Genomic DNA, 23,260 nt, shown 5'->3' with positions numbered 1-23,260 from the left:
TCTGAGTAGTGTACCAGAATGTGTGTAAATGGACTTCAAAGTACTTTTCTGCATGCTATCTGCAGGATCCCTGAGGGTAGCTGTATCTTGGTATGTCAGCGCTACCTTTTGGGTAAACGTGTCAACGCCTTGTCCACCCTAGGGGAGGATTCCCATCGTATCCTGGCCCTAGCAGGGAAAGGATACGCCATGAGAATTCTTTTGGGAAACTGCAGTTTCTTGTCTGGAGATTCCCGCTCTTTTTCACACAATTCATTTGGTTCATGAGAGAGGGGAAATGTTATCTCAGCTTTCTTCCCCTTAAACATGTGTACCCTCGTGTCAGGGACAGATGGGTCATCAGTGATATGCAAAACATCTTTTATTACAATAATCATATATTGAATACTTTTCTGCCAGTTTTGGCTGTAACTTTGCATCATCGTAGTCGACACTGGAGTCAGACTCCGTGTCGGTATCAATGTCTATTATTTTGGATAGTGGCCGTTTTGAGACTCTGAAGGTCCCTGCGACATAGGGACAGACATGGGTAGATTCCCTGTCTGTTCTCTAATCTTTTGTGCAATAAATTTACCTCAGCACTTAATTCCACATATCCAGTCAGGTGTCGGCGTTGTCGATGGAGACACCACACACACACACACACACACATTTGCTCCATCTCCTCCTTAGAAGAGCCTTTTACCTCAGACATGTCGACACACACGTACCGACACACCACACACTCAGGGAATCCTCTTATCTGAAGACAGTTCCCCTACAAGGCCCTTTGGAGAGACAGAGAGAGAGTATGCCAGCACACACCCAGCGCTAATACCCCAGGAAAAACACACAATGTGTTTACCCAGTAGCGCTGTAATACTATTGTTTGCTGCCAATTATGTGCCCCCCCCCCTCTTCTCTGAAACCCCCTTTCACCGTGGATAAGCAGGGGAGAGTCCGGGGAGCTTCCTCTCATCTTCTCATACTCACCCGGCTTCTATTTTCCGGCTCTGTGAGGAGCACGGCGGCGCGGCTCCGGGACGAACTCCAGGGTGAGACCTGTGTTCTGACTCCCTCTGGAGCTAATGGTGTCCAGTAGCCTAAAGGTGGGTACACACTAATAGATATATCTGCAGATCAATTGATCTGCAGATATATCTATGGACGGATCGGGCAGTGTGCTGTGCATACACACTGCCAGACGTATCGGCCGTACACACTGGCCGACGGTCCCGCGATATATCGGCCGTTCAAGAGAACGGCCGATATATCGACCAGTATGTACGGGCCTTAAGAAGCAGAGCCTTGAAACTCACAGAAGTAGGTCTGCTTCTCTCCCCTCAGTCCCTCGATGCAGGGAGTCTGTTGCCAGCAGGCTCCCTGAAAATAAAAAACCTAACAAATATACTTTCTGTCAGAAAGCTCAGGAGAGCTCTCTGAAAAGCACCCAGTCTCCACTGGGCACAGTATCAAACTGGGGTCTGGAGGAGGGGCATAGAGGGAGGAGCCAGTGCACACCAGATCTAAAGTCTTTCTTAAAGAGCCCATGTCTCCTGCGGAGCCCGTCTATCCCCATGGTCCTTACGGAGTCCCCAGCATCCTCTAGGACGTAAGAGAAAAAGGATTGCATACATTTCTGATTGAAAAGGATATCCAAGGTTATAACATTTAAAATATTGACATTGATAATCTGGGTGGAACATGATTTATAGTTGTTAACTAGTCATAAAACATTACTTCAGCAGGTACATTATAATCAACACAACTAAATACAGAATACAGGTTGAACACGATGGGCATTACACCTCTATTCAACCTCCATTACTATGTTACTGGGTGTAGTATGAGTGGCCGGCGGCCGTGCCAGCATATCGGCGCTGGCATACCGACAGCTGGGCGAGCACTAATGAGACCCTTGCGGGCTCGCCACGCTGCGGGCACAGTGGCGGGCGTTATTCTCCCTCCAGGGGGATCGTGGACCTCCAAGAGGGAGAATATGTGTCAGCATGCCGGCGGTCGGGCTCCCGGCGCCGGTATGCTGGTCGCCGGGATCCTGGCCTGCGGCATACTGAAGACCAAACCCATTACTATGTCCTTGTGTCGCAATACTTCTCTACAATTGAAGACCGTTTCCCTCCTGTACTTGGATAGAACCCTGGGTATATTCGAAATTTCTATCATGTCCCTCTTTCCCTTCTGTGCTCCAAACTAAGATCTTTTAGTCTTTCTATTCGGTGACTGAAACACCAATGGTTCACTGATGTGTGTGGCAGATGAGAAATCTAGGTTGTGCATGCGCAAAAGCAGCACTGCTTCATGATTCAGTGCTCCAATAACAGCAAGACAACATCCGAAACACTACCGAAAACCCGGTGGAAAACACCACATAGAACAGCATGGAAAATCAATTACCATAAAAAAAATAGAATAAAAAGAATATTGCTGGTTACAAACCATTGGATTCCGATATCCATCCCTAGCTGGCAAGTTTTTATTGATGACGTGTTACAGCCAATGGTAAATGTTGTTTTACTTTCACAATATTACATTATAAAATAGTTTAAAATAGTAACATTTTATTTAGTTTTACACAACATATTAAAAACGTACCATGATTGACTTCCTGTAAAATTGTGTGCTGTTATTGTCACGTCAGCGATGTCAAAAACACATGGTGCAACACTGAATTGTAATTAAGATCCCCTCTACATACCTTCAGGTGTTGACACACCTAAAGAATATAGGGGCAGATGTATTAAGCTCGGTGAAGTGATAAAGTGGAAGGTGATAAAGGACCAGCCAATCGGCTCCCAACGGTTATTTTTCAAACCCAGCCTGTGACATGGAAGTTAGGATCTGATTGGCTGGTCCTTTATCACTTTCCACATTATCACTTCACCCAGCTTAATAAATCTGCCCCATAGAACCTAATTCAGACTGGATCACTATGTGGAGTGCGCACCCCGGGAGCCCAGTGAGATGCTAAAGCATCTCTGGGCTGCGATCGCCTCTGTCTGATAGACAGGCAGAGGCGGTCGTGGGGCAGGAGGGGGCGTGCCATCGGCGTTACAACGCTGTTGGCGGGGCGTGGTCCGGGCCGCTGCGTGACGGCACACCCAGCCGCTTTGACCGATGACGCGGCGTGTAGCTGCCTGCCAGCACAGAGGAGCTGCGCTGGCAGGGAGCTACTCGATAGGTGCAAAAGCATCGCCACCGAGTGATGCTTTTGCACCCTTGCGCGGGGATAGGGCCAGACATGCGGGACGGACTAGCCCTGTGCTGGGCGTCCCCCCGCATGTCTGAGAAACTGATCGTAGATGTGCTAAATTTAGCACATCTACGATCAGATCTGAATTACCCCCATAGTAAGGCATACCTCTATAGTGGTATCAGCAAAAGACTCCAGGAGTGTACTACTATTCAGGAGGCCAGGGTGTATGCAACGCCCCATTAAATGGATGCTCTGGCAATTCTACTAGTGGGTCATAAAAATGACAATATAAAATGAATTTGCAGGGATTTATACTCACTACCCATATAGGGGCTGATTTGGAGTTGGAAGTAACTGCACCTTGGAAAACCCATGCTGCACTGCAGGTGAGCAGATTTTAAATCTGCAGCAAGATATAAATTTGAGAGGGGCGTGTCCTAACTCAAATCTAAATTGCAGTGTAAAGCTGTTCAGCGTTTGTGGGCTACATGCACAAACAAATAAATGTCATACCCTCCAACTGTACCTTTTTGGCCGGTACAGTACCGTTTTTTTAAGGTCTGTACCGGCCAAAAAGGGCTTTGTACCGATTTTTTACTCACTGCATCTCCATTGAAAGTATAGGAAAGGGGGCGTGACCGCACCCCCTTTACCCGCGGCCACGCCCCCTTTCCTTGTTTGTACCGGTTTTTACGTGTACAATGTTGGAGGGTATGAAATGTATTTGCACCCATTGTAGTGCAACATGGTTTGTCCAGGTACAAAATTCACTTGCTTTTTTTTTTGCTTTGGTCCCAAGGGGTGGATTTATTATTTCTTGTTGTGTGTCCCAGATTTTAAGGATTCCTTACAGCAACTAATTAGAATATACCTATAATTTTATTGAATGCACTTGATAAATGGTTACTCAATGCCAATTGGTTAATATGGGCAACTTCTCTACTGACCCACTTCTCCACTCTTTTCACTGTTTGATACATTAACCAGTCTCTGATAAGATACCATCCCAGCCATCAGTAGATCACTTTACTCTGTATTTTGGCCAACTGCTGACGTCCACCAAGCAGCTGTGGGAAGGAATCCTATGGATCCCTTTTCCAATAAATGTAACCCATTGGATACAACGGGCTAACACCATATAAATGACTTGCATTCCGGAACTTGGTAATGCCAACAGCCTAGAAGCCCCCATAGGGACATACTGTATTAGGGCTGCTTCTGCTGTCGGAAATGGAACATCCTGGGGATCCTTAATATTGCGGGTACAAATGTTGGCCCATATTTATCAAGCCTTGGCGAGTGATAAATTGCACAGTGATAAAGTACCAACCAGCCAGCTCCTAACTGTCATTTTTTAAACACATTCTGTAACATTGCAGTTAGGAGCTGGTTGGTTGGTACTTTATCACCGTGTGATTTATCACTCTCCAAGGCTTGATAAATATGGGCCATTGATTGACATATAGGCCCAAAAATCAGCCCCATACATAATACATAACTGTTCTAGCATAGCCAGTTAGGCTGCATCTGTTTCCTACCTCTGCAGTCCGCATTGGGGCAGCTGACTACAATATGCTCTGCATACAGTTGACGAGGAAAGCCTCTGCACCTAGTAAAAGTAGATCCTATGGCAGTCATCTGCTCTGATGGTACGCTGCCACATTGCGGCTAGCAGCGACTGGTTGCTGCTGTGTGTGTAGGGAGCATGTGGAGTGATGGCTGAGTATGTGCAGCATAGCTTGTGTTGCCAGGAGTGCCAGCTCCTGTGATAGGCAGAGGGCTGAGATGGAGCAGGCCTCCCCTCTCTGTAAGCCCTCCTCCACATCCTCCAGCAGCGGCCGCACAGCACACAGACAGTCAAGGCTGTGATGAAGGGAAATACACTGCTATAATGCAGCGTGCTCAGCCCCCAGCAGCAGGGAGAGCACACTGCCCCTGAGAGGGATTTATTGCTGCTGCTGCCTCCAGTCCCGGCCCTGCCCTGCCCCCAGTTGCTCCTTTGAAGGAAACTTGTGTGATCTTTGGTACGGTGTCACCGCTGCCCCAGAGGTGCTGCTTCCCGGACTGTGGGAGAGGCATGAGGGGCTTCTAATCATCTCAGAGAGGCACTCGTCTGATTACTCTCTGCTGGTGTTCACGTATCTCCTTAGCCCTGTGTGCCCAGCTCAGACGAAGCTGAATGAAAAGCTGGACAGCTGGATCCCAGGTACTGACGACTGTTGTAGCTCTGTTGTGTTATACAGTATGTGGAATAGCAAAGATCAGTAATTGCCTTTACTATCATCCATTGGCTGCTTTTAACCCCAGCTCATAATTCATTGTGTGTGTGTATATATATATATATATATATATATATATATTCATCTATAGGTGTTTTGTACTTACCTGTTCATGTTTATAGAGATGTGTCAAGTGTTTAGTCACTTACACTGAGGAGTCACTGGGCGGATTGCCCCTTCCCTGTAATATACTGACTGTGTATTATGTACACATACATAAGTATAGGGATTTTATGTACTAGTGTTCTACTTGTATAACAGTTGCATCACAGCTGCACTCCATAAAAAGTATGAGCAAGGTCCTGTGGCTCTTCTGTGCTGTGTGAAATGTGACCACAGTACCAGCCTATACAGTCTCTCGCCACATGTGTTTTATTGTTATCCCAGCCATCTGTATAAAGGAATCACATCATAGCTCAGACTTGTCATGTAAAGATAAGCAGACTCCATCTATTTGGCAAAAGTGGCTGGTCTCCTATAGGAAAGCTGTTGTCTTTTATGCTGCAAGAATTCCATTTATCATTTACAGTAACTGAGAACACAACAGCAGCAGTTTGCATTACGGAGCGTACAGTACCCTACAGCAGTCTTTCACTTGTTCTTTACTCATCATAGGGACTTTATTTTAACCCAGCTTATTGTGGAAAAAGTTAATAAGTACTTGCATGTCATGTATATAGAGCATCCGCATGTGGGTTATTGATAATACAGGGGAGAGACAATAGTTTTCTATTCAATATTTGTGCATTTTATATGTTGCTACAACAGAAGGAATATTTGTCCTTCTCAGTGATCCGTAACAGGCCCATTAGGAGCTTCTGTATAAGGGAGACATGTCAGTCACCATTTAATCTTTTGAACTTGGGTCATGACTTGGAGTAGCTGAATATTAATGCACAAATCCCATTCCAGTAGTGTAACTAATCTATGTCCACATCTTCATACTGTGTGTGTTTGCTTTTAGTTAGAGAACTATTTATTTAGGGAGAGATGTACTAAGCAGTGATAAAAGTGGTTGCCATGGGCAACTTCTCCAATCAGCAGTGACGTAACATTTATAACTTGCATGCTATAAAAGTATACAGAGCAGCTGATTGGTTGCCATGAGCAACTTCTCCACTTTTTTTTCACTGCTTAGTACATACAGTATCCCCCTTATACACTGATTGTTATTTTAGAATGCAACGCTGGCTCTTTAAGCAGGAGGTTAAATAATATGAGTGTTAATGAGCACTCAAGAATTGATTTGCAGTCTCTGATCAACACATTTGCAAATTACATAAATAAACTGAGGGTACGGCAAGATCTTTGACAAATGGCTATTAGAGTACACGCTACACACAGCATGAAAGTTTTCCCACACTGAAAACTACCCAGTGTATCCAAACCCCTTTTATAAACCTCCCCAACCCCCTGCATTTTAGCTATTGTAGTGGTGTATTTCCTCTTGTCACCCTTCCTTGTGCTGAAATTCTACACCCTGCCCTTTATTTGTCGCTCATCCTTTTATCCTGGAGACCCTGAGGGGGCAGTTTGGGCTAAGAACTGTTTCATTCACTAGAACTCCTACTTGCGCCGTGACACAAATACTTTAGAAATAAATTATAATATTGAACACTACTATAACCATAAACCTGTCTAAAACTATTGTAATAACTATTTTCCTTGCTATAAGGGAGTCTACAGCATATTGTGAGAGATAATACCCACACACACAAAAAAAAAAAGTGAGGCAAGAGATCTTTTGTTTCCTTTGAATGTGTCATATAGAACAGGAGGTGTAACTCAGTGCAGCTTAGAATACTAATTGACAATTGTTCAGTAGTGCAGAATAGATCAGAGCTGTGTCCTGGTAAGCGGAAATCTATGCAGGTATTTTCAAGATATATATAATAATCCGTCAGTGTATATGCTGCCTATTACAGAATGAAAAGTGGGCCAAGAAGTAATTGATAATTAATTAATAATAAAGTAATTGAGCTTCCCTGAAAAGGTACATTCTCAGGACATGCATGCAGTATGATGCAGAGCATTGAACGTGTCGGATTGGTAACAAGGCTTTGTGGTTTATCTACTAAAAGAGCTCAGATGTGCAAATTTGCGCTAAAGCCATAGCTATATCCTTGCCTAATATGCAGTAGACCGATCAAAACTCATTGTTGAATAGTTGCTATGGTTTTAATTTTATATATGTATACTCTGAGAGCACCGCAAGCCCATCAGTTGTTAAGTTCACTTAATAACCAATGTACGCAGGCCAATGATTCATACAGTTAATAGATTTCACTGCTATAGATTACCATGATTTTTTTCAATGCTTTCTAGATTTAGAAAATCTGTTTGCTGAAATAATTTGTGATTTTCAATACAAATTTAAATGTTGACATTTTTTTTATTTTGTGTTGGGCAATATTAAAGAACTTGCCTCTTTACTCTAGGTCTGCATTGATTCTTAGAACAGGTTTTAAAAAAACATAAATAGGCCCATATGTATTAATCCTTAACAAGAGATAAAAAGGAGATGAATAAAGAGCGATAAAGTACCAGCCAATCAGCTTCCTAAATGCCATGTCACAGGCTGTATTTGAAAAATGATAGGAGCTGATTGGCTGGTCGTTTATCACTCTTTATCTGTCTCCACTTTATCTCTTAAGGCTTAATACATTTGGGCTATAATGTGAAGATAACTGTTCTTTCCAAGACTGAGAAGTCTGATACTCACAAAACTTTTCAATTAGATTCCTTGTGAAGCCAAAGTATAGGGATAAGTGAGTTTAGGCTCCTATGGGGGTATTCAGTGCTTATCGGATCCTTTCCGAAGGAAAGGATCCGACAGCGCAGTATTCAATGAGTGGCCAAATCCGAGAGGATTTGGCCATTCACAACAATGCCAAACCTGTAGGATTTTAGCTGCGAATCCGACAAAACACGTGGATCCGTGGCTAATCCGCCGATCCATGTGTTTTGATCCACGTGTTTTCCCACTTGTCGGAAAAATGGAGGGAGGATTGAATAGGTCGGAACACCTTCCAACCTAAAAAAGTCGGATACTGACGTCTTTCCGACAAGCACCCCCCTATAGCTTAGTTTACCTTGTCTGTTAAACAAAAGGAAGTATTGGGTAGCCTTTATGATCTAAGCAAATTTCAGGAACCATTGGTATCCACATTTTTTCATTTAAGAACTGGGAGCCTTGTTTTCACTAGAGCAAATGATACTTGTTAAGTATGTGGGCTCCACTTGATGCAGACCATCTACCAGCCATTCCAAAGATCTTGTTATCTTGAGTGAGAATGGAGTTGGCACATGAGAACCAAACCCTACCCTTGCACACTGGTTTTGCACAACAGATACTTTCTGAAATAGATAACGTAAATAAATAGATAAATAGATAAATAAAGTCGGTAAAGAAATTGACCCAGGACAGCACAGTTGGGGTCTGGGGTGGTATATACAGGGTTTGGTCAGTCTGGCCTTTGCCTTCTTTCTGTCATTTTCAGGACCTCCTCGTCATACCATGCACCCAACTGTGTTATATTTGCTCTCCATCACCAGGCAACACCCCCAAGCTACTGTATAGTATTATCAGGGGTACATTTACTAAAGCTTCTAAAAATGAAAAGTGATGCTGCCCTTAACAACAAATCAGATTCTATCATTTTCTAGGATACAATATAGAAATGATAGACATAATCTGATTGGTTACTATGGGCAACATCACCACTTTTAATTTTTAGAAGCTTTAATAAATGTTATCCCACAATATGGGATAGACAAACGCAATGGGGATTTTTTTAGCAAGCTGAAAATGTGATAGAATTGCAACAATTGTTGTTTTAATTTCCTAACCTGTATTAAGCTGGGTACACACTGAGCAATATATATTGGATTTACAATCAAACGGTAGATATATCGCAAGCCCACCAGTTGGTGTGTATCTCCGATATGTCTGTGAATGACGTCTTTAAGACTTATCACATTGGCCCTGCAGCACAGCCGATGGCAGCTATATCTACAGATATATTGGCGCATCTGGCTGTGTGTACGGACGGTCGGCACACTTGCTGCAGGGACCGCCAGTGACTGATCTCTCAACTAGGCAGGCACATTTAAACGCTTGCCCAGTTGTGACATCAGGTACGACACAGCGGACAGACGATTGGTAAGTGTGCATGCACTTACCAATTGTGAGAGAGGTCGTTTGAATGGCCAATCCTTTGGCCAGGTGTGTACCCAGCTTAAGAGAAACCAAATTAATTGGTGTATTTGTTGCTAAGGTTTGTACATTTTAACACTTCTTTGTTAAAATTCCTCAGTGCCTCGTTTTGGATCCTCAGTGCCCCTTTTTACAGTGCGTGCAGACTTTGTTGCACCTTTATGCAAGCTAGATATAGTATTACAACAAAAATATTATGCATTCATTCTCAAATATTTGCTCTAGATAAATACAAAGGAAGGATGATTACCAGATGGATGCTTAAACTTCTTTTAATACATGGGTGTGTATCGCACCCCAGTTTTCCTATATCATTGTGACAGGAGCCGCACATTATTTATTCTGTGTGGTGGAGATGACCCTGCCCATTCCATTATCTAACTCTTAGTCTGTGACCCCCTGCTTACCTTTACTTCCCTCCTCACATACTGTAAGGACACTGTTGCTGTCACATGGTTCCTGTTCTCATTAACCTTATGGACAGGACAACGCCTCACACATGGCACAGCAATCTTTGGCTGCTGTGAACACAGCTGATGATCTGTAATTCATAGGGTACACAAGGAAAAGAAGGAAATGAATACAGTAAAGCACTGGTTTCCAAAGTTTTTTGAATCATGGCGCCCTAGAATATCAGAATTTTTTTCACGGCACCCCTAGGCCATAAATTTCTTATTGAGAAATTTAGAAAGAAATATTACATTAAGTAGATCGCGTTTATATGTCATCCTTAGGGTCAGTTGTGTGTTGAGAGACAAGATTTGCTTCTGTTTGGCCACATATTTTATGACTGGCAGCCACCAGCACTGATTTTGCCTATTATATTGACCATGAATAATTTGAATTGGTCCTGGACCACTAACCCAGGGCACCCCTGCAAGTGTCCCGAGGCACCCCAGGGAGCCACGGCACACAGTTTGGGAACCTCTGCAGTAAGGTGTACGGACCCTTGTCAAATACAATACTGGTGTGTTTGTTTTGTAACCATTTCCAAAATAATGTGGATGACATTGGATAATAGGGTATCCGGTCTTCAGGTCGACAGCACTATTGGTTGACATGGTCATTAGGTCGACATGGCAAAGGTCAACACATGAAAAGGTTGACATGAATTTTTCACTTTTCCCCCCAGTTTTTTTTAACTTTTTCATACTTTACGTTCCACATGGACTACGATTGAGAATGGCTTCCTGTGCCGAGCGCAGCGGTAGCAGAGCGAGGCACCTTGCCCGCAGCATGGCGAGTGAAGCTAGCCGTGCGAGGGGGCACGGTGCACTAATTGGGGTTCCCGGTCACTTTACGAAGAAAACACCAAAGAAATATAAAAAATGAATGTCAACCTTTTTCCATGTCGACCTAATGGCCATGTCGTCTTAGTCACTGTCGACCTAATGACTGTTGACCCTATGATCCACACCCGGATAATAGTTTGATTTGTGATAGTATTGTGGCTGTAACCAGAAGACTGGCATTGGCTGGATGAGATTCTGCTTAGGCAGACCCCCTCAGATGTCATCTAAAACTGCACATTCCAGAGAGATTTTCATGGTGGTGGTTAACTAAACTGAACTGCTACATCAATGTTCTTGTAATGTAAAGATATAACAAAATGTTGACATTGGGAAAGTGTTCTATAATCCATATCCTTAAGAGATACAAGTCTCCTGACACCACTAATCAGTGAATATTCCCTGATCGCCCTTTGACCGCCCTCACTTACCTATAAGTTCAGCGGAATGAAGGCAGGTTGCCAGGAAGCAGCTGTACTACCAGTTGCTAAAGTACTTCATGCGTAATCTTGATTGCGCTTGTGATTGGTTGTCCCACTCCCATTTACCTCCTATGTCTTTGTCTGGAAATGTGGGTCTGGGAAAAAGGGCTAGCTAGGTATATCCTCTCGGCCTATAGGGGGTGAAAGCTTCCTATTAGCCCAAAAAAGGTAACATGTCTTAACAATACTTTTGATCTTTGAACTATGTAATATTGCACTTTATGCTTTAAATGTGCTTATGGAACATTTCAATGGGTTTTATTGGAATTTGCAGTGTTAAGATGCCAGTTTTAGTTTTGATTACCCTTTATTTATAAGGTGCTGTATATTAGGGAATCATGATATAAAATTAAATACATACAATAGGAGGCAATGTTGGACTAGGGATCATTTTATACATTCGCGCATAGGTCTGCAAACTCAGTCCTCATTACCCCACACAGTGCATGTTTTGCAGGTCTCCTCACAGAATCACAAGTGAAATAATTAACTCCACCTGTGGACCTTTAAAATGTGTCTGTGAGTAATTAATACACCTGTGCACCTGCTGGGTTTCCTGCAAAACATGCACTGTGTGGACTAATGAGGACCGAGTTTGCAGACCTATGCATTAGCGGAAATAAGAAAGAACAGCTATAGCTGTGAGTGGCTACTCTGAGTCGGTGACTATGGATAAGAAGGAATGGATGGACTTCTTTGAAGGAACTCAGATTTTTGAGGATTTAGAAATCGGTTTTAAAGATTTAGTTTACTAGGGTTGGTTATGAAGTTCCATTTAAGATGTGCTGCATGGGGAAGTCAGTGGAAGTTTTGAAGGTGTGTATGACATGAGGTTGTGAATGGGGAAAGCAGGGTATAAGGGAGAAGCATAGAGGGTGCCTTTAAGTGTTGGGTATGGAATTCTGATAGTCAGTATGACGGCTATCAGAATTCTGATACATTTTAGTAAGTCTGCTAATCCTATCCCCCCCCCCCCCCCCCCCCCTCTCATACTAACCTTTGGGATGCTGACTGTCGAGATTCCGGCCTCTGGATTCTGAGTGATGTTGATCTTCTGACCACCGGCATCTTGACCATCGGGATGCCAAATACATCCCGCCTATGAGAGTATATACAGATGAGTGTGGAAATATTGTTCTGTCAGAACCACTAGCAAAGGCTCAGTGCTTTACATTTTGTTTTGAAGGTCATGGGAACCAATGCAGAAATTAACAGAGAGGATGAAATTTGTGCAGGTCTTTGGCAGTAACATTCATGAGATATTGCAGGGAGAGAATTTAGGGCAAGAATTAGCATCTTACATGGTGTTAGGGTGTAGTTAAGGGATGTTGGCTGGTGAAAACAGTATGATATGGAGTCTGAATTATTTTCAGTAGTGTAGAGTGAAGGAAGAAACTGACACACTGATCTTGGAGATCTATGTTGAATTCTGGTGCTTGGTAGAGGCTAGGGAGGCCAATCTCGGGATCGGCGGGATCCCGGGATTTGGGCCCCAAAATGCCGGGATTTAAATCCCGGGATTGGAGCCTCCAATCCCGGGATTCAAGGGATTACAGTGCGCATGTGCGGGAGGGTTGGAAGCGGCGCGGGAGGGCGGGTAGGTGTAAGTAATAACACTTACTATTAGGCGGCCGCGGCAGCCATGGACACGCTGAACGCGGCGGCATTTCAAATGAAGCGCCGGCCGCCTGCCAATCAGAGCTGGCGGACCGGCAGCCAATCAGGGAAGCTGCCGCAGCAGCGGCAGCCAATCAGGAGCAGCTGCTGCGGCAGCTTCCCTGATTGGCTGCCGGTCCGCCAGCTCTGGTTGGCTGGCGGCCGGCGCTTCAGTTGAAATGCCGCTGTGTTCAGTGTGTCCATGGCTGCCGCCCGCCTAATAGTAAGTTTTATTACTTACACCCACCCTCCCTCCCTCCCTCCCGCGCCGCTACCAACCCTCCCGCGCCACTACCTACACCCTCCCTCCCGCACCACTACCTACACCCACCCTCCCGCACCACTACCTACCCCCATAGGTGTGCGCAGACACTGACAGGCGGGTGCCGCTCCGGACTCCCCGGTCATCTGCTGATGTAACTATGTATATTTACCCTGTACTTGTCCTATACTGTCATCAACTGTAAGTTGCTGTTTTCCTGTTTGATTATTTGTTTATGTACTCTGTAATAGGGCGCTGCGGAACCCTTGTGGCGCCATATAAATAAGGATAAAAATAATCAGTCCCTGGAGTTTACAGTTTATATTCCCTACCACATGCACACACTAGGGTTAATTTTTATTGGGAGTCACTTAACCTGCCAGTATTGTTTGGATTGTGTGAGGAAACTCATGCAAGTACTGGGAGAATATACAAACTCCACACAGTAAGGGCCATGGTGGGAATCGAACCTATGACCTCAGTGCTGTGAGGCAGTAATTACACCATCCGTACTGTTTTTAGTCTATGTTGTGCAAAACATTTGTTCTCGGCCGACTTGCCTAATGTATGTGCTTTATTTAATAGATCATAGATTTCATCAGTTTTCCCTTATGGTTATTTATCACATATTGTCATTCGAATCCCACAAATCTACAAGTTATAACACAGTCACAGAGTGTCCTTATTATCATTAACGGTTGCAGACTTGTGTTTGTGTTTTTAGCTTTATCTACCAGTAATTTGAATGGTCATGCAGTGAACCAGACGTTTCAATTTTATTAATCTTTCACCTTTTATTTAATTTTTTTACCCTGATTGCATGATGCTAATTGTGATTCTTTAGATCCGTTTTTACCTTTGCGATATTGGTTGTGATGGTGTTCGCATGACATTAGCTGACAACTAGTAGCTTGACACAAAATCCCAAGGAAAATTCAACAACTCCATGGTGGTCATTCCGAGTTGTTCGCTCGCTGCCGATTTTCGCAGTGCAGCGATTAAGTAAAAAAACTGCAAAAATGTGCATGGTACGCAGCGCGCATGCACTAAGTACTTTCGCGCAAAACTTTGTAGATTTACATAAGCTCGAGCAACGTTTTTTCATCGCTCGAGTGATCGTAGTGTGATTGACAGGAAGTGGGTGTTTCTGGGCGGAAACTGTCCGTTTTCAGGGAGTGTGCTAAAAAACGCAGGCGTGCCAGGTAACGCAGGAGTGGCTGGGGAAACGGGGGAGTGGCTGGCCGAACGCAGGGCGTGTTTGTGACGTCAAACCAGGAACTAAACGGACTGAGGTGATCGCAGTCTAGGAGTAGGTCTGGAGCTACTCAGAAACTGCAACAAATTATTTAGTAGCAGTTCTGCTAATCTTTCGTTCGCAATTTTGCTAAGCTAAGATACACTCCCAGAGGGCGGCGGCCTAGCGTTTGCAATTCTGCTAAAAGCAGCTAGCGAGCGAACAACTCGGAATGACCCCCCATGTGCCTTCTTACAAATTCCAATTTTATGTTAGAAAAATGGGTAGAACTAGTACCTATTGGCACTTAACATTATGCTTGCTTGATAGGTTTTAGCTGTTAATACTGTCGATCCTTTTATACTCTGCTGTGGCCCACTTACTGACATATCTATACAGTTTTATTAGCTGTCCTCCCTTGTCTGCTTTGACAACCTTCTATTCACCTCATACTTGCCTACCTGACCCTCCTCCATGAGGGAGAAAATGCTCTGTTCCTGGACTTTCCTGGTAATGTATGATTGCCATCACCTGTGGTGAGCTAGTTAATTGATAAGAAAGGTGTTTCACATCAGGTGATGGCAATCATACATTACCAGGAAAGTCCAGGAACAGAGCATTTTCTCCCTCATGGAGAGGGTCAGGTAGGCAAGTATGATTCACCTCCATTAAAATAATGTTATGAGGAGAATAGGGGTTTGGGTGTGAAGAGGAAGGGTGGGCGGGTTTAGGATTAGAGCTGACCATATACTGCAGCAATCCACCTGACAGGGACAATGGAGGAGCTGATTTCCCCATCGTTGGAGAGCCCGCCCTCCATACACTTCTTCCGTGCTTCCTAACTCCAGTCCTCTGGAACCCTTACCAGTGCATGTTTTGCAGATCTCCTAGTAGTGCTCAGGTGTACTTATTACGGACGGACACCTTTCAAGAGATCCACAGGTGGTGCTAATTATTTTACACACAATTAACAAGGTGGAAATAAGAACTCAATGGAGATACAGAGAAAACTGCTGTACTGATGATGATAATAAAGTGACATGCAAATGCGAAATATAAACATTTTCATACTATGTAAAATTGTCCAGGTACTGCACTGCATAATATGCTTATTGATCATTCTTCATACCAGCTTAGTTTCTCATGAATACATAATATTACAACTCGTACATTATAATAAAAATTATTTGTATGAATTAATATAAAAAAAGTTAATGTTTGCTTTCTTAGAAGCCCCACTGGCCTTTTGTTGAAGGGATTAATATGATGCTGCTGCCAGACGTGGTGTTATGAGCCTTGAAGACAGGATAATGAGGAGAGCTAAGATACTTTCAGCCTTCTCGAGTTTAATTGGAAACCAGAGGTAGCCAGTGTTCTGTGGTCCATTTCTATCATTGGACCTACAAGATCTCAGAGTAAATTTAGCATTGGGAACAGAAACCCTGTGTTGTTTTTCAGCTTTCTAATCAGGCAGCGGTAGCTGTCTATGAATAGAAAGAAATTGCAGTGTTCAGTTTCAAAATAGGCAGTTTCTTTGTCAAACCGTGTCTGCCTGTGTCATGCTCTGCAGCCCTGTCCAGTCTCTAGCCATGGCACCACATAGCACAGTGTGCATTAGTACCTGGATGATTGGAGTCAGAATCTGGAATAGACTCTTGTTAATTGTGTGATTGTTTGAGTCGCATGTTATTATATGAAGCTGCAGACTCTGGAACCTTGTTAGGTTGAGTAATGTGACTGTGTAAGGGAGTCAGGGTTCTTAGAGGGGCACTCTGGTACCCAGCCAGTGGCAGAGGGAGATGAGTTTGTGAAACTGCTGAGACCAGCTGTGACAGATTGATGGTCCGCCAAGCCAGGTGCTGCAGTGATGTGTGGTGGAGTGAGGCAGGTGAGGCAGAGCCTTTCCTGTCATACTTAGGCTTGTGCCAGAGTTTTGACTGTGTACAGTATATGATAAACACAAAGAATATGTTAGAAATATCTTCTTTGCATTATTCTAATAATTTTTATAGCCAAAACTCTGGAGTAAAACGTCTATGGCAGGTGAGGCAGTGCCTCACCTACCTATATTTTCCGCTCATCTCTGACCAAAACTCACCAAATTTCCAGGAGTTTATACTGCTAAGCCTGTGTATGATGCCCAGATGCACCCATATATTGACTCATATATTGTGTGTAAATCTGGCTCTGGGGCCAGCTAGTGCCACCTGAGCAATTTAGCTCACCGCACGTCCCTGAGGTGCTGTCACCCAACGAGTCTGGTATGATCCACAGCTTTCCTGCACTCTTAGGAAGTATCCCTATAAGTATTTGCATGCTGTGCTGTCCTGGGAGTATCAGAGGGGTCAGAGGGGGTAATTCAGAGTTGATTGCAGCAACAAATTTGTTAGCAGTTGGGCAAAACCATGTGCACTGTGGGGGGGCAGATATGACATGTGCAGAGAGAGTTAGATTTGGGTGTGGTGTGTTCAAACTGAAATCTAAATTGCAGTGTAAAAATAAAGCAGCCAGTATTTACCCTGCACAGAAACAAAATAATCCACCCAAATCTAACTGTCTCTGCAAATGTTATATCTGCCACAGCTGCAGTGCAACATGGGGGGTCATGCCGAGTTGATCGCTCGCTGCCGATTTTCGCAGCGCAGCGATCAGGTTTCTACTCTGCATGCGTATGCACCGCAATGTGAACGCGCGTCGTACGGGTACAATGCGGATCGTTGCTGAGCTATGGATTTAACGAAGAATCCATTCGCACGGGCGATCGCTAGGAGATTGACAGAAAGAGGGCGTTTATGGGTGTCAACTGACCGTTTTCTGGGAGTGGTAGGGAAAACGCAGGCGTGTCCAGGCGTTTGGAGGGCGGGTGTGTGTCGTCAATTCCGGCACCAAAAAGACTGAAGTGATCGCAAGGGCTGAGTAAGTTCAGACCTACTCAGAAACTGCACAAAATGTTTTTGCAGAGCTTGGCAGCACAAGCGTTCGCACACTTGCAAAGTGAAAATACACTCCACCGTGGGCGGGGACTATGCGTTTGCACGGCTGCTAAAAGTAGCTAGCGAGCGATCAACTCGGAATAAGGGCCATGGTTTTGCCCAACTGCTAACAAATTTGTTGCTGCAATCAACTCTGAATTACCCCCAGAGTGCAGAATAGTAAAAAAGAAAAAAAAAAGGAGAGCAGTAAAGATAGATAATGGTAAAGTTGAAGAGTGAGACTCTGACAAGACGACAGAGCTAATTCTTGTAGGGTTTTCCTCCTTTCTGCACTTCAATTTATATATATATATATATATATATATATATATATATATATATATATATATATATATACCTTAGATAACAGCGTGCCCCGGTGCCCTCAGTGAAGTTTAGATACAAAAAAAGCAAAGGACTGCGGCACTCAGGGTCTGGTATAATGTCAATGTATTAATCAAAGATGTAACATCCATCGACGTTTCGGGGAATTTAACCCCTTTCTCAAGATGTAAGAGTGACAAAAAAAAAAGAGATCCTACTCACCTTTAAAAGAAGAGAAGAAGAGCCCGCCTAGACACCCGTGCGTGCACTCCCGAGCCTCCGTTTCCGGCACAGGACGGCGCCAGGAGATGAAGCACCATGACGTCCGTGCTGAGCCCGGCCGTCCGTTGCCTGGCAACGCCTGACGCTCGACCCGCGGGCAGGAGGCTGGGAAAGAAAAGATATATATATATATATATATATATATATATATATATAGTGTTAATCCCCAGGGGAAAGACAAGAGAAATGTGCATATAGTGAAGTATAGTTTTAACCCATAAAAAAAACGCATTAAAAAAACGCATAATGAAAACATGGACATCCACAAAGCGGGGATCCTAAAGTGGCCACATTAGCATGATTACCGGCTGTCCGTTTAGGACTGTCAGTTCGCAGTTCTTAGGCGCATGTGTCGGGTAAACTCCTGGGGGTAAATTTACTAAGGTGGGAGATCTTCTAGAAGCAGCTAGACAAATGTTAAGTAGAATCTGATTGGTTGCTATGGGCAACATCACCAGTTCTAAAAAACTCCCACCTTTAGTAAATTTACCCCCTGGTCTAGCTGCAGACTCCGCCTCTGTGCAGAAAGGCGGAAACCCCTAAAAGGATACAGTGATTTCTTCTATTTTCTAGCGCTGAATTGAGTGATTATCACTATCTTTTGTCACATGTATGTTATTGTGAAGGTCTGAGAGTAACCTTCTGGTGATAAATCGCACATTGTAGCAGCTTGGGGTGCGCACCTGAAGACTTTTCACACCTGTTTACAGAGTTAATGCGACCATCCAATGAGTGTCCGCTCTGGGGTCACTGTAAGATGTGATGTTGCCATGGTTAACAGATAAGAGCTATACAGGTGGACAGTGCAACAAAACATTTACTTTATTTCGGAGATATGTACCAGTGCCCATTAATGTATCATGTATAATTGCACTTCTCTACTATGCCTGTACCGGCTCCATAAACAACTTTCTTGTGTTATTAAATATAAACCATTAAAAACACAATGTGCCATAACAGGGATGAGACTGAAGTAAGCCTGGGTGTCCAACGCCATTGGTAGATGTCTGAGAACATGCACCAACACCACCCAGAAGATGGAATGTCGGCTACAATTTTATCCTTAGAATAGTGCACTTGCTATCTTAAGGGCCCTACACATATAAAGATCCGCCGCCGAGCTGCCCGACGGCGGATACGGCCGACGGGCGTCCCGGCGGCGGGGGGGGGCAGTGACGGGGGGAGTGAAGTTTCTTCACTCTCCCCGTCACCCGGCTCCATTGAAGTGCAGGCAAATATGGACAAGATCGTCCATATTGTCCTGCATGTACAGCCGACGGGGCACCAGCGATGAACAAGAGCGGGGCTGCGCATCGTTCATCGCTGGTGACTCCACACTCAAAGATATGAACGGTATCTCGTTCAATAATGAACAAGATCGTTCATATCTTTGAGGAATATCGGCAAGTGTGTAGGGCCATTTACACATGAGCATTTGACTATACCATAGCACCCATCCCTACATTGCTGTCACTGTCTGTATTGCATGAGAAGAAAAAAAATAATTGCTGTGGTTCAGTTAACATTTTGCACCTTAACACAACTTGGGTAGAGAGGTACCCTACTGTTATCGCTGAGGTGGTGAGGGGCTGATGTTCTCTAGTCTTTTCTTATATTATTGGCCAGCAAAATTCTGCTGGACAAAAGAAACAAACCTGTTCTGTGAGTCTTTTCATGTAGTTGCTGCAATCTCTCCAATCAATGCCTGTTTTAGAAACGGACACAGCGTGTTTTATATAATGTAACAAAGCAGAGAAAAGCATGTCTTTGTATTATAACAATTTTCTGCCAAATGCTGCATGGAAGCCCCCAGGATATTATTATGTTGCCTAATAATGTTTTTTTCTGGTCATTGCTATTTTGCCAAATCCAAAATCTGGTTTTCCTGATTCTTTATGTAACCGGTACCAATCAGGCAGCATTAGAACACATTATGTATAAAACTAACATCATAACACTTTTTCCTAGTATTCTCTAATCCTGATGAATTTACAGTTTTATAACCATATAACATTCTATTTGGGGAAATAATAAGTATTTTATTTTTAAATAAGTTGTGTGACATACAATAGTCTAGTCACATGCTGATCAAATACATATGCTGAGCATACAGCCCAACAGACATTTCATCTGACAGCCTGTAGCCCAGCAGATATTGTTGCCATATACTGTGAGATACATATCTCACAGTGTATATGACCACGATATCAGGGTTCCTCTTCTGGAGAGGAAACCTTTCCCCGTTCCTCAATGTGGCAGACTTGTAAAGTAAAAAATATTGCATCGGATAAAGGGCCTAATTCAGACCTGGTCGGTGCTGTGCGTTTTCGCACAGCAACTGATCAGGTCTGAACTGCGCATGCGCTGGCGCCGCAGTGCACCGGTGCATGCCAGACAGCCGGCGGCTGTCTCAGCCCTGCGATCGCCTCTGCCTGATTGACAGGCAGAGGCATTCGCTGGGCTGGATGGGGCGGGCCGGCGGCATTTGGCCGCCAATTTAGGGGTGCGGTCCAGGCAACGCCGGCGTGCCCGGACCGTGCGGGGGGCAGGCCGCGGTGGCTGCGTGATGTCACACGCAGCTACTGCAACCCTCACAGCGACGAGTAGCTCCCTGCCAGCGCGCAAGAGCTGCGCTGGTGGGGAGCTACTCTTCCAGTACAAAAGCATCGACATCTACGATCAGGTCTGAATTCGGCCCAAAAATGCTGGATGATATGGAATGATATTTTATGATCGGTCATGCACTGTCTATTTAGTTGTTATAATTTCTGGTCAGCTTTAGCATTCTACATATAAAATGCTTTCATTGATAAGTTACTAGTAAATTAACCATCACAACACCATAAGGTTAGGCTATAGCTATACTGATTACCTACAAAAATAATGCTCATTGATTACCATTGGAGTATATGACTTTGGGCCTAATTCATGTTTGCAATGCCCAATGTTCACACAACTGAGTGATTATTGGCAGACTGCGTATGTTTCAGGGTACCTTAGTGAATCCACTCTCAATGTGATTGACAGGAAGTAACTGTTTGGGGGAGGTAATGAGGAACGGCAGCAAAAACGCAGGCATGTCATGACCTTTTCAGGGCGTGTATATTCTGTTAGCTGCGCTCATATACAGCAGTGGTTTTCAAACTCTGTGCAGTGGCACCCTGGGGAGCCTCAGGACACATGCAGGGGTGCCTTTGGTTGGTGGTCCAGGATCAATTCAAATTATTTATGGTCAATGTAATAGGCAAAACTAGTGCTTGTGGCTGCCAGTCATAAAATATGTGGGCAAACAGATGCAAATATTGCCCCTCACCACACAATTGAACCTAAGGGTGGCATATAAACACAATTTACTTGATTTAATATTTGTTTGTAAATTCTTCTTTGTAAAACTGTTGGCCGTGAAAACAATTCTGATACTTTAGGGTGCCGTGATTCAAAAAAGTGTAGGAACCACTGATGTACAGACAAAAACATTGTTCCTGTGTCGCTACTGCCATGTCCAGTCTGCGTTCCTCATTATTGCATGTTGCTTGTTATTACATATAGGTTGCGAATGCTGCGAATGTGTACGCAGTTGCAAATGAGTTTGTGATGGCTTCAGTGGGCATCTATCTTCTTTTCAGGGCGGCAGCTTCACTTGCGACTATTAGCAAATTCGTAGCCTAAAAAAAATGGCAATTGCAAATGTATTTCCGTACAAACATGAATTAGAGGAAAGCGGTTACCATATCGCTAGTCGGGATTCCACACGTCACAATACCGATGTCAGAATCGCGGCAGGGAAATGACGCCGGAATCCTGGCACCACGGGCTTTACTCCCTCTATGGGTGTCCGGAATAATTCCTGTGACGAGTGCAGCGAGCCACCGTGCCCGCAGCGTGGCAAGTGCAACGAGCCTTCGCTGACGGCATACCCGTGGGCGGGATCCCGCTGTCGGTATACTGATGGCCGGGAACAGAACCCTCCAGGTTTACATACTGATCCCGAATTTGACTCTCAGTGCATTAATTTGGATATGCTTTATAATGTGGGTTTTGCTGTTTGTTTGCTTTTATGGATTTGCAGGATGAGATTTTATACCGTTGGGTGTCATTATTTTTTTTTTTTTATATATATATATATATATATATATATATATATATATATTTCATTTTATTTTAGTTTCTAGGATTAGCTCAAGACTTTTCAGCAAGTTGGTTTATCCTGCATTGTTCTCTAGTGCATTATGTAACCTAAGGGCTATTTATCAAAAGATATTTCAAAGACAACCGTGTTCAAATCTACAAAGAAAGCCTGTATATTAAATATTGCAAACATGATTTTTGTGTGGTTTAAACATGTTGAGCGATGGATTATAGAATGATTATGATGAAAGCTAGAATAGTTTGCAGCCAAACCTAAGGAGTGAGTTGACATGAGACTTCCTTAACTGTTGTGTTGCCGGGTTTGTTAATAGTTCCCACTAGTGTTCCGTTTAACCTCAAAACAGTGGAGTTGGGGCTGTTGTGTAAAAAGTACATGACCTAATTGCCGGTACCATCAACAACTACTACTTCTTCTACATATTGGAGTAAAGAGGAAATGTTCTAGATACTTGCCTACTCTCCTGGAATGTCTGGGAGACAGACACATTTCAAATTGCTTTCCTGGACTCTGGGCAGAGTAGACCAGCCTTCTGGATGCCGCTGACTTCCTGATAGCATTGGGAGGTTTGGTGGATTGATGATGGTTCATGTTGAATCATGTGATTGTGGTCTTGCCCCTACTTTTCAGTGTAACAACTTTGTATACTGGGTCTGTGGCCAAGATGACTCAATTACAGCAGTCCCTTGTCCCCTGCACCTCCCACTTGGCGAGGCGGCAGCCATAACAGTTATATAATCATTTTATGTATTTTAATTCTTATAGAACAAAGTTTATAATCCGTATTTGCCTCTTGATCTATTACTGTAGCTTCTGTGCTGCTCAGAAAGTCAGTAGTTGATATGGTATGAGATCAGCATACCGCTCACCGGGATCCTGGCTGTCACAATACCGATGCCGGGATCCCGACTGGGTCACCATACC

At 43.9% G+C, this 23,260-nt stretch overlaps 1 protein-coding gene across 3 annotated transcripts in view; it reads left to right on the top strand.

Moving 5' to 3' along the window:
• The window catches only part of PALD1 (phosphatase domain containing paladin 1), a 492,251-nt gene that overhangs the window by 111,827 nt on the left and 357,164 nt on the right, over positions 1-23,260 (top strand). The window contains exon 1 of one of the 3 annotated variants that reach the window (XM_063961442.1): positions 4,937-5,399. The exons of the other annotated variants lie outside the window; for them this stretch is intronic. The gene's annotated coding sequence lies outside the window, so the exon portion shown is untranslated. Of the gene's footprint in view, positions 1-4,936; positions 5,400-23,260 lie in introns of those variants that run through there. 3 annotated transcript variants of the gene reach the window in all.

This window comes from Pseudophryne corroboree, chromosome 3 (genome assembly GCF_028390025.1).
Source record: "Pseudophryne corroboree isolate aPseCor3 chromosome 3, aPseCor3.hap2, whole genome shotgun sequence".
NCBI classification, from domain to species: Eukaryota; Metazoa; Chordata; class Amphibia; order Anura; family Myobatrachidae; genus Pseudophryne; species Pseudophryne corroboree.
The sequence above is the reverse complement of the archived record's forward strand: the minus strand, read 5'-3'. Positions and strand labels throughout refer to the sequence as shown.